A 16050-nucleotide genomic window follows, 5' to 3' on the forward strand; every position below is an offset into this window, starting at 1 on the left:
TCATTTTCAGGGGCAGTTTACCATCCAGAATTTTCTGGTGTTCACTTTTCCCTTAAGCTTTATTCATAATTAATTTATTGAATTGAATTGAGATAGCTTTTATTTTTCATGCATTTATTTATGTTCAAAAGATATAATAGTCTTAGTCGTACTATCAACATTGTTTATACGCTTTATACTTCCGTCAGTGCTCACGTGTGAAGCACTGAAGAGCAGCCTGTAGAGTATTAGGTTTTCAATATTTCTTTATTCTTTCTTTCCTTCTCTTTCTCTCTTTTTTAAAAAATATTTATTTATTTGGCTGCACCCAGTCTTAGTTGTGGCACGTGGGATCATCATTGCCGCTTGTGGGATCTTTAGTTGTGGCATGTGGGATCTAGTTCCCTGACTAGGGATCGAACCCAGGCCCCCTGCATTGGGAGCATGGAGTCTTAACCACTGGACTACCAGGGAAGTCCCTCTTTCCTTCTCTTTTAAAAAATTCTTTCTACTACGCATATACATTCAAACTTCTGTTGGTTTTGTACAGTAAATGCTTTACATTCTGACTTAATCATTTTGTTATTCATAATGGTAATTGCTTAGGAATTTTAGTGTCCTTGTCACTGATGCTTTCACATTCTTAAATCTGCCATGTTATTTGGGGAGGAGCTATTGAAATAGAGATAACTCAATCATGATGTATTTTCATGTAGTATATACTAGTCAAGATACTTAAGTTCAACATATTTAGAATTCAGAACCTGATAAAAACTCAGGGGAGTTGACTACAAAAGTAAACAATATGAGTAGAAAATCTTTTAAAATTTGTTATTTGAGACAGTTTTCTCATTGTGGGGTACAGCTTTCCATAGCTACTTTAAAATCAGTTTTATAGTTTCCCTGTATAAATAAAACTTAATCATGAAGGTAAGTCTTGAAGGTTTTATCAAAGAATCTTAGCACTAGAAAGAAATTTTAGCAACACTATTTCTTGGTAAAAGGGCTCCTTGGTCAAGTAAATGTGGGAAACACTGAGTTTTAAAAAATACAGAAACAAATGAATGCATGTAGGACTGCTCAGATCCTTTCATATGCTGAAATGCATTGTGAATCACCATAAGGGGAGCATTATCTAAGTAATTTGACAGTGGAAATCCTTTTCCCAGAACACCTGTAACATTCTGAAAGATTCCTGGGAAAAGATTTGGGAAACTGGGTTGCAAACCCCTGTTTAGAGCAGAAAAATCCAAAGCCCAGAGAAGTATGTGACTGGCATACGTTACACTGCTTGCCTTCCAGTCTATTTCTAAACCATTTCATGGGGAATTCCCTGGCGGTCCAGTGGTTAGGACTCCACATTCTCACTGCTGAGAGCCCAGGTTCAATCCCTGGTTGGGGAACTAAAATCCCACAAGCTGTGTGGGACGGCCAAAGGAAAACAAAAAAACATTTCATGGTCAGATGTTACCAATACTTCCTTTTATAACAGATCTACATATAGAACTCAAAAGATAAAGGATTAGCCACATGACTTTTATTTTTTAAGTCAAATATATTATGGTGTATGTATGATTTACATAAAAAGGTTCTCCCCCCCATTTTTTTTGGCCATGCCACGTGACTTGTGGGATCTTAGTTCCCCCAACAGGGATCGAACCTGTCCTGGCAGTGAAAGCCCTGAGTCCTAACCACTGGACCACCAGGGAATTCCCAAGTTCTGCCTTTTTAAGTGTGCAGTTCAATGAGTTTTGACAAATGAATACATTTGTATAACCACCACCAACACAATAAAAATATGGAACATTTTTATCACCCCTTAAATTTCTTTCATGCCCCATTGCAGTCAATCCCCTATTCCTCAATCCCTGGAAACCACTAATCTATCACTGTACTTTTGCCTTATTTAGAATGTCATCTAAATGAAATTATATAGTATGTAGCCTTTTGTGTCTGTTTGATTTCACTTAGACCTAATTCTTTTTTGATTCATGCATATCATTTCACCAAGTTGTATTCTGTTGTATAGATACACTGGATTCTGTTTGTCCATTCATCTATTGGTGGACCTTTGGGTTGTTCCAGATTTTGGCTATTATAAATAAAGGCCTATAAATATTCTTGTACAAGTTGTTGCATGAACATCTGTTTTCATTTCTCTGGGTAAATAGCTAGGTAGTGGATTGTTGGATCATATGGTAAGTGCAGGTTTAACTTTAAGACACTATCAAATTATTTCAAAAGTAGCTATCCCATTTTGTATTCCTACTAGCAATGTATAATTTTAGAATTAGCTTCTCAATTTCTATAAAAACGAGCAACTGAGATTTTGTTTGGGATTAGTTTGAATCTGTAGATCAATTTGGGGAAAATTAATATGTTAACATTGAGCCTTTCATTCCAGGAACATAGTATAATTCTCCTTTTATTTAGGTCTTTTAAAATTTCTCACAGCCATGTTTTGTGAAATTTTTCCCTAAGGGTTTCTGATGCTATTTTAAATTGTATATTTTTAAATTTCAGTTTCCAGTTGTTGTTAGTAAACACAAACAGTGTTTTTTTTTGTATATTGCTAATCTAACATTCACTAACTAGATCTAATAACCTTTTTTTCTTTTTTGAGATTCTTTGGGATTCTCTACACGGATGATCATGTCCACAAATAAAGACAGGTTCACTTTATGCTTTGTAATCTTTTAAGCCTTATAGTGCTTTTTGTTTTTTTGGCCTTGAACTGCTAGTACCTCAGGTACAATGGTGAAGTAGTAAGACTGGATGTTCTTGCCTTTTTCCTGATCTTAGAGGGAAAGCAGGCAATCTTTCACCATTAAGTAATGATTGTAGATGCTCTTTATCATGTTCCCTTCTATTCCTACTTCCTTTTTTTAAAAAAACTTATTTTATTTTTGGTTGTATCGGGTCTTATTTGTGGCACACGGGATCTTTTGTTGCATTGTGCAGGCTCTCTCTAGTTGTGGTGTGCAGGCTCTAGAGCTCGGGGGCTCACTAGTTGTGGTGCATGGGCTCCAAAGCGTGTGCGGTCTGTAATTGTGGTGCATGGGCTCAGTAGTTGCAGCACATGGACTTAGTTGCCCCACAGCATGTGGGATCTTAGTTCCCCGACCACGGATTGAACCTGCATCCCCTGCATTGGAAGGTGGATTCTTAACCACTGGACCACCAGGGAAGTCCCTATTCCTACTTTCTGTAGAATTTTTATCATAAACAGATATGTCCCACGTTTAAAATTTTATTCAGTATAGTTGGAATTGTACCAGTTATTTCTTGGCACTCACTTTAACTGGTATTTTACATAGTATAGTGCTACCCAATAGAACTTTCAGTGTTAATGGAAATGTTCTATCCTGTGATATCCAAAACAGTAGCCACTAGTCACATGTGGCTATTGTATCTGAGGTCTAAGTTTTTAATTTTATGGAACTTTAAGTAATTTGACATTCAGTAACTGCATATAGCCAATGGACAGTGCAGATCTAGACCAGTGTGGGAATCCGTAAGCAGCCCTCTGGATAGGTGCATAATTTGGTAATAATATATTGCCTAATGATTCACTTTATATACTTAACCTGGAATGTTTCCAATTTTTGTACTTAGAAACTGCCTTTAGCTTTTCCTATTATGATTTTAGTAACTCACTAAAGATCACACTGTGCCACTTCTTTCCAATGAAAGTTTTACAATTGTCTTTTGGCCAAAACCAATAAAATTCTGACCTTATCTGTACTCTCTACTATATTGGATTATTTATTCAAATGTTCCCATCTTTTGTGCAGTTAATCAGTAATGTTATTTAGTAATTTAATGAAATGGAGGAGAGGGAGCATGGGAATGGAATTTGGGAGTTAATTCCCAGATTACATTCTCCAGACTAACAGCTTTAATACTTTAAATATATGTGTACTTAAATTTACCAGGAATGAATTTCCAAATTCCTATAGGGTAAGAGCAACAATGCTTATATTTACATTATTACAGGTCTAAGCTCCAGTCATGCCACCTCATTAGCTGTATGCCTGACTAATCAAGTTGGTTTTGCATTGTGTCAAATTAAATCAGAGGAAAAAAATTGAACTAAATTCAAAACAGTAATTTTCATATTAAGTCCCTGTCTTATTCTTTTTTTTTAACTTTTAAAAATTGAAGTATAGTTAATTTTCAATGTTGTATTAGTTTCAGGTGTACAGCACAGTGATTCAGTAACATATATATGTATATCTATTCTTTTTCAGATTCTTTTCCATTATAGGTTATTACAAGATATTGAATATAGTTCCCTGTGCTATACAGTAGGTCTTTGTTGTTTTTGTTTTATAAATAGTAGTGTGTATATGTTAATCCCAAACTCCTGATTTTTCTTCCCTCCCCCCCTCCCCCACCATCCCCTTTGGTAACCATAAGTTTTCTGTGTCTGTGAGTCTTTTTCTTTCAAAACAGTATTAATACCTAATGCCACTCAAAGAAATCCTGGGGCATATGTAATTAATATTTGTAGTATTGTTTGAGATCTTGCACTATAATCACTATGTGTTGTTATTTCTTCATCCCTTTAAAAATTAGTAGTTGTTTTGGAAACTTTGTAGGGGTCACATTAAAACTTGAAAACATAATTTCATACAAGTACAACTCTGCTTTGAGAGTTTGTCAGTACAGAAATAATTTTAAAAATCTCTTTCATGTCTGTTTGAAATGAATACTTGGAAGAACTAGTATTACAGTTATTACCCATCATGGTAAAAGTTTCAGAAATTGTCTTATCACATTCTAAACAATTTTCATAAAATTATCCATGGAAATGGCAGCAAGATGCCTTGTTCATTTTAGTTTGAGACTTAACATTATACCCAGGAACAAATGTACATGCTTGTGGTTTTTTTTTTTAGTGGTATGCGGGCCTCTCACTGTTGTGGCCTCTCCCATTGCGGAGCACAGGCTCCGGACGCACAGGCTTAGCGGCCATGGCTCACGGGCCCAGCCGCTCCGCGGCATGTGGGATCTTCCCGGACCAGGGCACGAACCCGTGTCCCCTGCATCAGCAGGCGGATTCTCAACCACTGTGCCACCAGGGAAGCCCTGTATTTCTAAACTGAGTCAAGGGCATGATGCTGTAAGACTCTAAACCTTTTTTACCTCTTTTATCTTTAGTACACTTGACATATAACAATGTCCTGTAATTTACGTAGTAGGCCTGTAATTTACAACTTATACAACTCAGGAGGATTGTATTAACTCTGTAGCCAAATTAATATCTGTTGCCATAAGCTTCCATTTAACATTGATTGGCTCTTGACTTATTGGCCATTGTATGGTTATATGTCAACTTAAAGCCAGAATTCACTTGGAGGTGGGAAATCTACCTCTTGTTTTTTTTTAACATCTTTATTGGAGTATAATTGCTTTACAATGGTGTGTTAGTTTCTGCTTTACAACAAAGTGAGTCAGTTATACATATACATATGTTCCCATATCTCTTCCCTCTTGCGTCTCCCTCCCTACCACCCTCCCTATTCCACCCCTCTAGGTGGTTCCAAACCAACTAGCCTACCTCTTGTTAATATGTAAATGTAAATTGAAAGAAAGTACTCTAAGGTAAACTTTATTTGGTTGAATTGGCTGGGTTTCTGCCAGGAATATTTGTCATCCTCCCTCTGATTTTATGTAGGTCTCATCTCTTGCCCATGCATCACACTTTGGCCAAGCCTTGCTTTTTGTTGCCTGCTTCCCTCCACTTCACCTTCCTCCTTTTTGTACTTGATAATTATGCATGAAGCAAGTTGCTTCTAAAGTTATTACTTTCTTGTATCTGGAGAGGAGCAAGGGATTCTTGTCACACCTGCAAGTAATTAGAACTGGAATATAAACTCAGAGTCTTTTGTATGTGCTTCATTGTGAGTGCTCACTAAATATTAAATGAATGGAAGTGCTATGATTGCTGCCACATGGAAACAGAAGCATCCCTTTTAAAGGCATTTTTATGGTTTTATATAGCTTGTATGAGTTTCTGGCCCCTTGTATCCATTTCTGGAATCAATATTATATTAATATTAGGATAATAATTTTAGTTCCTTTATTTGAAAGAAAGTAGATTTTGTTGTGTCTTAGTATGATCATGTGAAATATAATGAAAAATAATTTCTGTTTAATCCTATTAAGAACACATTTTTCCTTTCCTCATTATTCTTTGTCATTTCTTTAGCTTTTTCTTTCAACATACACCAGAGTATTCTAAAAGGATCTTTTAGTATTTGTTCTATACATTTTACCCAGTACCTTATAGAAATAGAACTTTATAGTTCACAAAGGGAAGCTGTAAAACAGTTTAGATTTGTTTATTTGGAGGAAAAGGCAGTCTAAAATGTCTGTGTACAATAACCAAATCAAATTAAATGGTTTAGAAGAAGATAGTAAAATAAAGATTTAGGATATTTATTCCCAAATTATATTAAGTGAACTTTGCAGAAAACCTGAATGGAATTAGAAATATTGTTTCTTTGCCATATCTTATATGATATTATCCTAGCAATAAGACATTCAATGACCATGGATACCAATAGCCTGTAGGACTTACTAGGTTTACTTAAATTGTACTGTGGATGGGTGTTAAGGGGTGGGAATGACATCAGCCTTAAAGACTGTGAAGCTGTTACTCTGTGTGGTTAAGGTTTCAGAGATATAATTTGATTTATAGTAGCATCAACTCCATGAAAGAAATAATTCTTTTGTGCTTCTACAGTTTTCAGGTTTTATTAAAATTCATTTTTGCCCTTTTTTCTGGCTTCTTTTAAGATTTTATATTAATTTGTTTTTAGAGCTGTTTTGGGAAATCCCAAACCAAGTTTCACACAGAAAACACTAGTCATTTAAAATCTGGAGTTAACACTGAATTTCATGAGTCAATTTCCAATGTTCTTGACAGAGTATTTTCTTGGTCTCTTATTGTCCTCTCTACCTATAGGAACTGATTGATTTGTTCAACTGCATTTTAACCAATCATAAGGTCGTATATATGCTATTATTCTATTTTTAAATTAAAATTAAAAAAATAAAACTACAAATGTTAATCATTGACTGTTTTTGTAAAAGAGGAAAAGACTAATCCAAGAATATTTTAGCCCTCTTTAAATACAGCTTGTTTCTTGAAAAACTGTTTTTGAAGATGATGTTGATGGTGATGGGTGTGGTGTAAAGTCTGATCTGTGAACAATAATCCTTTCTGCCTTGTGTGTATAAAGCCTTAAGTCTTTTATTTGGTTAGCAATTATTGGTTGAGCCTGGTACTGTTTTGATTGTCTTAAGCTTTTGCTGAAAGCATCCCTCTCCCTGCTTCATCCTCTACCCTACCTCTACATTCCTGAGGTTTGTCTTTGAGGTAGGTATGTAACTACTATTTCTTAGAAGGTCACAACTTTGCTTTTTTGTTATGAAGTTGTTTTAGTGGATTTTAAAACATTTCTTGATGCTATAGGCATCATATTAGAACATGCTTTTGGTAGTAATATCCTTTGTCCTTCATTCCTCTCATAGGGCTGGCCAGTAAAAGGGTTGAGATTATTCTTTAAAATAGCTAGACCTGCTATTTCCAAAGCATTACTGGTAAAGAGGCACCTTTATACTCTCTGGGTTGTTTATGGCTTCTATGGATATGAAGTTAGCTTGACCTATATTTAAAACAATTCAGTTTATCTTTCAATGCCAGTTGCAGAAGAATTGGAAATATTCTACTTTTAATATAATCAGTATTAAAGTTTAAAAATTAAAAGTTAGCAAATTACACAAGGATTTCATTAACACTTTGTACAGCATATTATTAGATTGTAGGTGACAGATAAAACTGCTCAAGAGTTATGTGACTCATTTGTGTTAAAATCGAATAATATCACCAATTTGTACACATCTGGTTTTTATCTGGAGCTTGATGCCAGGTTGATGATATACTCTTTTTTTTTTTTTAATATGGAATGCTTCATGAATTTGCGTGTCATCCTTGTGCAGGGACCATGCTAATCTTCTCTGTATCCTTCCAATTTTAGTATATGTGCTGCCGAAGCGAGCACGATGATATACTCTTTTTCCAAACAGATATGGTAGTTTCCTGGCTTTGGCAGGCAAAGATATGGTAGATGTCATTATCTTTTAGCATTGTTGATCAGATATTTCCTGTGATATAAGCAGTAGAACTCAGTGAGTTATTCATCCTTATTGGCAGTGAAAGTTTCTTGTGGTTAGTGATTTTCTGGTTTAGGTTCAAGTGTTTTTAATTAATTAATTTATTTATTTATTTTTGGCTGCATTGGCTGTTCGTTGCCAAGCACGGACTTTCTCTAGTTGTGGCAAGCAGGGGCTACTCTTTGTTGCGGTACACAGGTTTCTCATTTCAGTGGCTTCTCTTTTAGTGGAGCACCGGGTCTAGGCGCGTGTGCTTCAGTAGTTGTGGTGCATGGGCTTAGTTGCTCTGGAGAATGTGGGATTTTCCCAGACCAGGGCTTGAACCCATGTCCCCTGCATTGGCAGGCTGATTCTTAACCACTGCACCACCAGGGAAGTCCAGCTCAAGTGTTTTTTGTTTTTGTTTTTTTGTTTTGTAACTGTGAGGACTTTTGTCAGTACTAAACTGATGAATGTGTAGGGTAATTCAAAATAACTTACCTCGTGCAAGTCTCATCAAACAAAGACCACCAGGAACAAGCCTGTAGTTTGACAAAATCAAATTTATTGACTCATAGTGAGGGAGTGTACTCCTGAGGCACCATGGAAGGTCTCTGGGCAAGAAGGAGGAGGGAAGTGTCTTTAGTAAATTTTGGCTTACCACTGAAGAATTTTGAGGAGTGTCTGAAGGAAGCCAGGATTAGTTCTGGATTGGTGGCTGATTCTGAGGTAAATTGAGATAAGTGGGGATTAACTAAGGGTTGGGTGCGGTCATGAAGCAGGGCAGTTTAGGAATTGGGTATCTTGCTCAAGTAATAAATGAAAATACCAAAGTGAGGATGGGGGTGTCATTGGTAAGAAAGCTGTTAATACCCAAAGAAGGGGTCGCTATGATATTTTACAATTGCTGCATGACCTTGGGAAAAACAGTGTTTCCTGTTAACTTTTCAGCTGGTTTATCTGTGTCTGTCCTCCCAGTCTGATTAATTGCAGGGCCACTTTTTTCTTTTTCAGTCCTAACTGACATTTACTCTTTCAGTCCCAGATAGGTTTTGATTCTTTCAACATGTGTTCTTATAAATATTTTAAAAACACATGGTCAACCTACAACAATTTGTTATTAATTGTGTTTAAGGGCTTTTCTGGATGTTCTTAGTCTGTTGAAAATCTGATTGAAAATCTTTTGCTTTGGTCTACAGACATTTTCTAACACCAGTTCAAAATTCCATGCCAGTGTACAATAATTTTAAACCAAACAGATTTTTCTCCACTGTAAATAGAGAATGAGTGGAGTAGAAGAGTGGTCTAACAACTCTGATGTGGCCATCTCAAACCAACTATTTGGTTCTTGGTGAACTTTCCAGTAAAACCCAATTTAGTAGATACCAGAGTCCCTGTTGATTTTGTTCAGTGTCTTTTGCAGGTAGAGGGAAGATTGAGGAATATAATGTAGAATTTTTGATGTTATAGTTATTTCCTATTTCAGGCTCATTATATATTTTCTATAATGTCATTAAATAGACAGCATTGAAAAGTAAGAAGACTGTTGAACTAGAATCAAGAGATTTGGATTGAACCAAGGGTCTGCTATGTATTGATGTTGGTCAAGACAGTTTCTTTGGGCTTTAATTTCCTCATTTACAAATTGAAGAAAATGCTTGCCTTCAGATCTCACAGGATTACTGTGAACTCAAATGAGATGTCTTTGGAATTACTTTATAAGTTTTAAAATGTTATGCAAATGTAACTTGTAATTATGATATTGGATCACACATGCTGATAATAATGTTGATAATGATAATAATGACTCATAGGTTAAAGATCTCGTATTTGAGTTATCATCACAAAAAGATTATCTAGCTCACATGCAACTGTAGTGGGGTGCTTTTTTAGTATCTAAACTTAAGTTTCAGGACCTGTTCTTTGTCTCCAAATCCAGTGCCCTTTCCACAAAAGTCTCAGCAAAGTAAGTAATATATATTTCCTCGTTGCCATAATAGAACCCCTTGTAAGAGCCTAGAGTTTGTGGTGGGAGATGAAACTGGAAAGGGAGGTTGGGGCCCAATTATTCTGAACTGTCCATGCCAGGAGTCAGCAAAATTTTTGGATAAAGGACCAGATAGTCAATTTTTTTTGGCCTTCTGGATCATTTGGTCTCTGTTGCAATTACTCAGCTCTGTGGTAGTGTAAAAACAGCTCTAGATAATATGTAAATGAATGAGCGTGGTTGTTTTCTAATAAAATTATATTTGCAAAAATAGGTGGTAAGCTACATTTGGCCTATGGACCCAAGTATGCCAACCTCTGTTCTACACTAATAAATTTAGATTTTATCCTACAGGTACTGAAGAACCATTGGGTACTTTTGAATGGGAAAATTATATGATTGGATTTTTATTTTGAAAAGATAGCTCAGGTGGTAGAATATAGGATAAATTGGAGAGGAGAGAGAATGGAGGAGGCAGGCAGGGAAATCAGAGGGAAGGATCTTACTGTAGGTATAGACAGGAGATGATGAGTGTGGGGGTAGTAGCAATAGGAATGGACATAACTGGATTGATTCAAGCAAAATTTTGGAGGTGAGATGAATAATACAGTTTGGTTGGATGTGGGGCATAAAAAAGGAAGAGTAAAACTATTAGTAACAAAATTGAGGAGAGGGAGAATATAGAAAACTTGTGATGGAAGGATAATGATCGTGATTTGGGAACTCTGCATCTGTGGTACATCTAGGTAGAGGGGAAGGATGTCCATTAGGCAGTTGAAAATGTGGTCCAGGAGCTCAGGTGAAAGATGTAAGTTAGAGATAAAGATTTGGCAGTAATTAGTATATGGGTAGGTAAGATTGCAGGGACAGCATGAAAACAGAGAAGAAATCCCAGGATAGAATTTGAGTGAACTGTTAGTATTTCATCAAGGGTGAGTCAGGGTAGAAAAAACAATATAAGAAACTAAGAAGGCAAGGTTTAGAGAGGCAGTAATGATATCTTGAAATGAGAATCAGAAATGATATCTTGTAAGTCATAAGAAAAAAATTGCAGATTTGATCAATATTCCCTATCAAACTTACTATGGAATTTATATTCTCAGTGGTTTTGGAAAGTTGAATACTAGAAATATTTTTTATTCAATTCAGCAAATACTTGAACACCAAATATATGCAAAACCTTTTCTAATGTTCAGGGAAGTCCTTGCTGTCAAGAATTTTACTCTTTGGGGAGGTTTAGACAGATGCTGGACTATGATTATAGTACAAGGCATTGTCTCAGTCCTTTGGGGCTGATATAACAAAATAATATAGACGAGGTGGCTTATGAACAACATTTATTTCTCACTGTTCTGAAGTTTGAGAAGTCGAAGATTAGGCACCAGCAGATTTGGTATCAGGTTAGAACTGGCTTTCTGGTTCATAGATACCTCACATGGAGGAATGAGCAAGGGAACTTTCTCAGGCCTCTTATATAAGGTCACTAATTTACTTCCCCAAAGGTACCACATCCTAATACCATCACACTGGATATTAGGTTTTCAATATATGAATTTGGGGGTGTAGGCACAAATGTTCTGTCTAAAGCAGACATAAACTAAGTGATTTAAGGGAAATACAGTAATGGGCATTAAGGAAGGAAGGAGAGATGACTGATTAAGAGAAACACGGAAAGATTTTAAGGAATAAGTGACTTTTGAGATGAACTTTGAAGGATTAATTATAACTTGAAGGGTGGAACATTACAGATGAGAGGATATCTGCATAGGACAGAAGAGAAGGCTTCTCTGATTTTAAGTGGAAAATTTATGCCCTGGAGGAGTATGAATTATGGTTGGATATTTTGGGAAAGGTGGGACCAGATTAATTAAACAAATACTTGAGGATCTTTTGCTTCCAGGGGACTGAACTAGGTCAGTACAAGATACATTAGACGTTAATCTCTATCCTTAAAGTGCTTGTAATCTTAGATCAGAGATATGCACAGATAACTAACACAAGGACCACTATAAGAAGTGAAACAGGAGGCTTTAGTTTTAGCTGAAGTGATTGAGAAAGATTTCATGAAAAAGAATGGTTTTAGGCTATGCCTCCAAGGATAAGAAGGATGTTGACAAGCTGAATGGCAGAGGTTAGGCATAAGGCTAAGGGAATAGTGTAAGCAAAAGTGCTGGGTTGGTAAACTGGGAGTTTAGGTTTGAAGTTTAGGTGGAAGTTCATTATTTTTTATCAATGAATGTCTAGTTGCTCTAGCACCATTTGTTTAAAATGATATCCTTCCTCCATTGAATTTGATTTGTACATTTTTCAAACATCAGTTACTATTTGTGTGGATCTACTTGGTCCTCTATTCTGTTCCATTGATCTATGTGTTTATCTCTTTACCAGGACTGCATTGTTTTGATTATTGTAGTTACATAGTAAGGCTTAACGTTGGAAAGAGTAATCCCTCTCACTTTATTGTCACTTTATTATAGATTGTTTTCAACATTCTAGGGCCAGTGCCATTCCATATAAATTTTAGGACAGGGTTATTAATGTCTGTAAAAGCCTTTTGAAAGGAATTGCATTAAGCCTATAAATCAATTTGGGAGAAATGATATGTTTACTATGTCGAGACTTCAATCCATGGACATGGTATGTCTCTATTTATTGAGGTCTCCTTTGGTTTCTTTCATCAGCATTTTATAATTACAGCATACAGATATTGTACATATTTTGTTAAGTATATATCCAAGTATTTAATTTTTGGAGTGATTATAAATGTGTGTGGTTTTTTTACACTTAATTTTTTATCGAGGTATAGTTGATTTACAATATTACCTAAGTTTCAGGTGTAGAACATAGTGATTCACAATTTTTAAAGATTATGCTCTATTTGTGGTTATTATAAAATAGAGGCTATATTCCCTGCACTGCACAATATATTCTTGTAGCTTATTTATTTTATACAAAGTAGTTTGTACCTCTTCATCCCCTACCCCTATCGATGGTATTGTGTTTTAATTTTGGTTTCTGCATATTCATTATTAGTGTATAGAAATGCATTTGATTTGTGTGTGTTGATCTTATTTCCTGTGACCTTGCTCAGTCCACCTATTATTTCTAGGAGTTTTCAATCTCTTTTTAAACATATTCTATCTTGCTTTTTTATACTATATTTTTGCGATTAGATGATTTGGCAGATGTAATTATGATCTGGGTTGGTTTGGGCTAGAAGGTTTGGAACACAGTTTACCTATTGGTGCAAATGGTAAGTTTTAAAATTTTTTCTCTCATTTTCAGAAAAACTGTTACACAATATTGGTTAAGAGATCAACCTCTGAAGTCATATTGCCTAGATTTGAATCCTGGCTCTGTCACTTACTAGCTTGGGATCTTGGAGAAATTATTTAACCCCTTTATGCCTCAGTTTCCATGTCTTTATAAAGGGGATGTTAATAGTACTCACTTTGTAGGGTTAAATAAGTAAAACATATAAAGTGCTTAGCATAGTGCCTGGCACATAAAAAGTATTAAATAAATGTTAAGTTATATAAGAAGGGTTTTTTTTTTGTTTGTTTGTTTGTTTGTTTGTTTGTTTGTTTTTTGCGGTACGCAGGCCTCTCACTGTTATGGCCTCTCCCATCGTGGAGCACAGCCTCTGGACGCACAGGCTCAGCAGCCATGGCTCACGGGCCCAGCCGCTTCACGGCATGTGGGATCCTCCCGGACTGGGGCACGAACCCCTGTCCCCTGCATCGGCAGGTGGACTCTCAACCACTGCACCACCAGGGAAGCCCTAACAAGGGATTTTTTTTGTCTACTCTGGTTGGCAAAGTATGGATAATATAATATTTTTGTATATATTTTATTATTTTCTTTAGCATACAGATGACTATAATTAGAGTAACCGATCTAATACCAAATGTTTCCCTCTTCCCTCCACCCTACCCATTTTGGAATGTGAGAGTATTGAAATTCTAGAGAGGAAAGGAAAGGGAAGAATAGGAACTAAGCTTCACAGAAACTAAGCCTACTGTGCTAGATGTTCTACAAAATTCATGTCACTTAGATATATCACTTAGATGCCTGTTTTATAGATTTTATAGATAAGGAAGAAGCTAGGCCTCTTGTTCTTTTCTCAATACTATGTTGCCTTTTTACTCCATCATTCTGCCAAAATAGGGGGAATTGGTAGAACCCATTCTGCCAACACCTGTTGAGCTACTTGCCTGGCTCTTTGATTTTCCCACAGGATTACTATTGTATGTATCCTTTGCCCTGCTCTCCTTGTCTGTCAAACACATGTCCTCATTTATATTGAATAGTGACTTGGTACCCAGAAAAACAAGGGGATGAGTTCACTGCTTTTACCCATCAGTATCCTTTATTTGGTGGGGGGTAAACATTGCGGATATGTTTAAACATAAAGCACTAACTGAGAGGTACCTGTGGTATAAGAAAAAAAGAACATTGGACATAAGTTCAAGTACCCTCCTCCTCTATTAATTATCACCTGTATGACTTTGGAAAATTTGCTTCACCAACCTGGATCATAGTTTATTTATATGTAAAATGAGTGATTAGAGTTAAAAATTAATCTTTAAAGTCCCTTCAAGCTCTAGCACAATTCTATAACATACACTAGTTCAAAGAGAGAAAGGTAATTCATGGTTGTGTGTAGATTACTTTCTAGGGCCTCAGAAATGGTGATTAGCCTCTCAGAATCTTCACTAGTGTTGGCTTGCATTTTTCCTTTCTATTTACTTTTGACAAAAACATATTATATACATTTAAGTTGTACAGCTTGGTGTATTGATATATGTCTACCATGTGAAATGATTACCACAATAAAAAATAAACCTGTCAGTTACCTATCATGTTACCATTTTTGTGTATGTTATGAGAACACTTAAGATTTACTTTCTTACCAAATTTCAAGTATACAGTAGATTATTATTAATTGTAGTCACTAAGCTGTATATTAGATCTCCAGAATTTTTTTATCTTAAAACCGAATGTTTGTACTCCTTAAACAGTATCTCTTCCTCTGTCTCCCCCCAGCCTCTGGCAACTACCATTCTACTTATTGTTACTATGAATTCAACTTTTTAAAAGAGATTCTACATATGAGTGAAATCATGTCATATTTGTCTTTCTCCGTCTGTTTTATTTCACTTAGCATAATGCCCACCAGGTTCATCCATGTTGTCATAGACAGCAGGTTTGCATTTTCTTATTGCCAAAGGCAGCTGTTTTTCCTGTCTCCTGCAGTTCCTGTATCTAGAATTAAAGAGTGCAAAGCTCAGTTACATTTTAAATGTAAATCTCAATGAAAAATTTCGTAAGACAGAAAATGATTACAAATATTAAATTTCTAATTGTACCTGTGGGCAAATGTCTCTTCCTGTGGTTGAATCAAATGCTTATTTGAGCCTATGCTTTTTACAAAAATGGGCATTTTTAATGCACATTTTAAATTGAAATATATTTGTTACACATATAACATTGTGTAAATTTAAGGCTGTACAACATGTTGATACATTTACATATTTTAATATGATTGCCATTGTAATGATAGTTAGCACCTCTATCATGTTACATAATCATCATTTTAATGATTGGAATAATTAAGTTCTAATCTCAGCAATTTTGATAATTATACAACAGTATTGTTGTCTATATTCACTATACTGTGCATTAGATACCATGGACTTATTTACTGTTTACTAAGTTTATACCATTAACCATCTGTCCTATTCCCCTACTCCCCAGCCCCTGATAACCACCATCTTACTGTCTTTATATAGTACTTGTCTTTCTCTGTCTGACTTATCACACTTAACATAAAGTTTTCAAGGTCCATACATGTTGTCAGAAATGGCAAGATGCCCTTTATCATGGCTGAATAATATTCCATTGTATATATATACCACAAC

General features: G+C 35.6%; 1 protein-coding gene and 1 non-coding gene across 3 annotated transcripts in view; one reads left to right on the top strand and one right to left on the bottom strand.

The window, feature by feature from the left end:
• The window catches only part of BRWD3 (bromodomain and WD repeat domain containing 3), a 128621-nt gene that overhangs the window by 15742 nt on the left and 96829 nt on the right, over positions 1-16050 (top strand). The gene's annotated exons all lie outside the window — the stretch shown is intronic.
• Positions 7945-8051, bottom strand: LOC131749111 (U6 spliceosomal RNA). The gene has a single exon (XR_009333219.1). It is a non-coding gene; the product is annotated as a U6 spliceosomal RNA (small nuclear RNA).

This window comes from Kogia breviceps, chromosome X, assembly GCF_026419965.1.
Source record: "Kogia breviceps isolate mKogBre1 chromosome X, mKogBre1 haplotype 1, whole genome shotgun sequence".
NCBI classification, from domain to species: Eukaryota; Metazoa; Chordata; class Mammalia; order Artiodactyla; family Physeteridae; genus Kogia; species Kogia breviceps.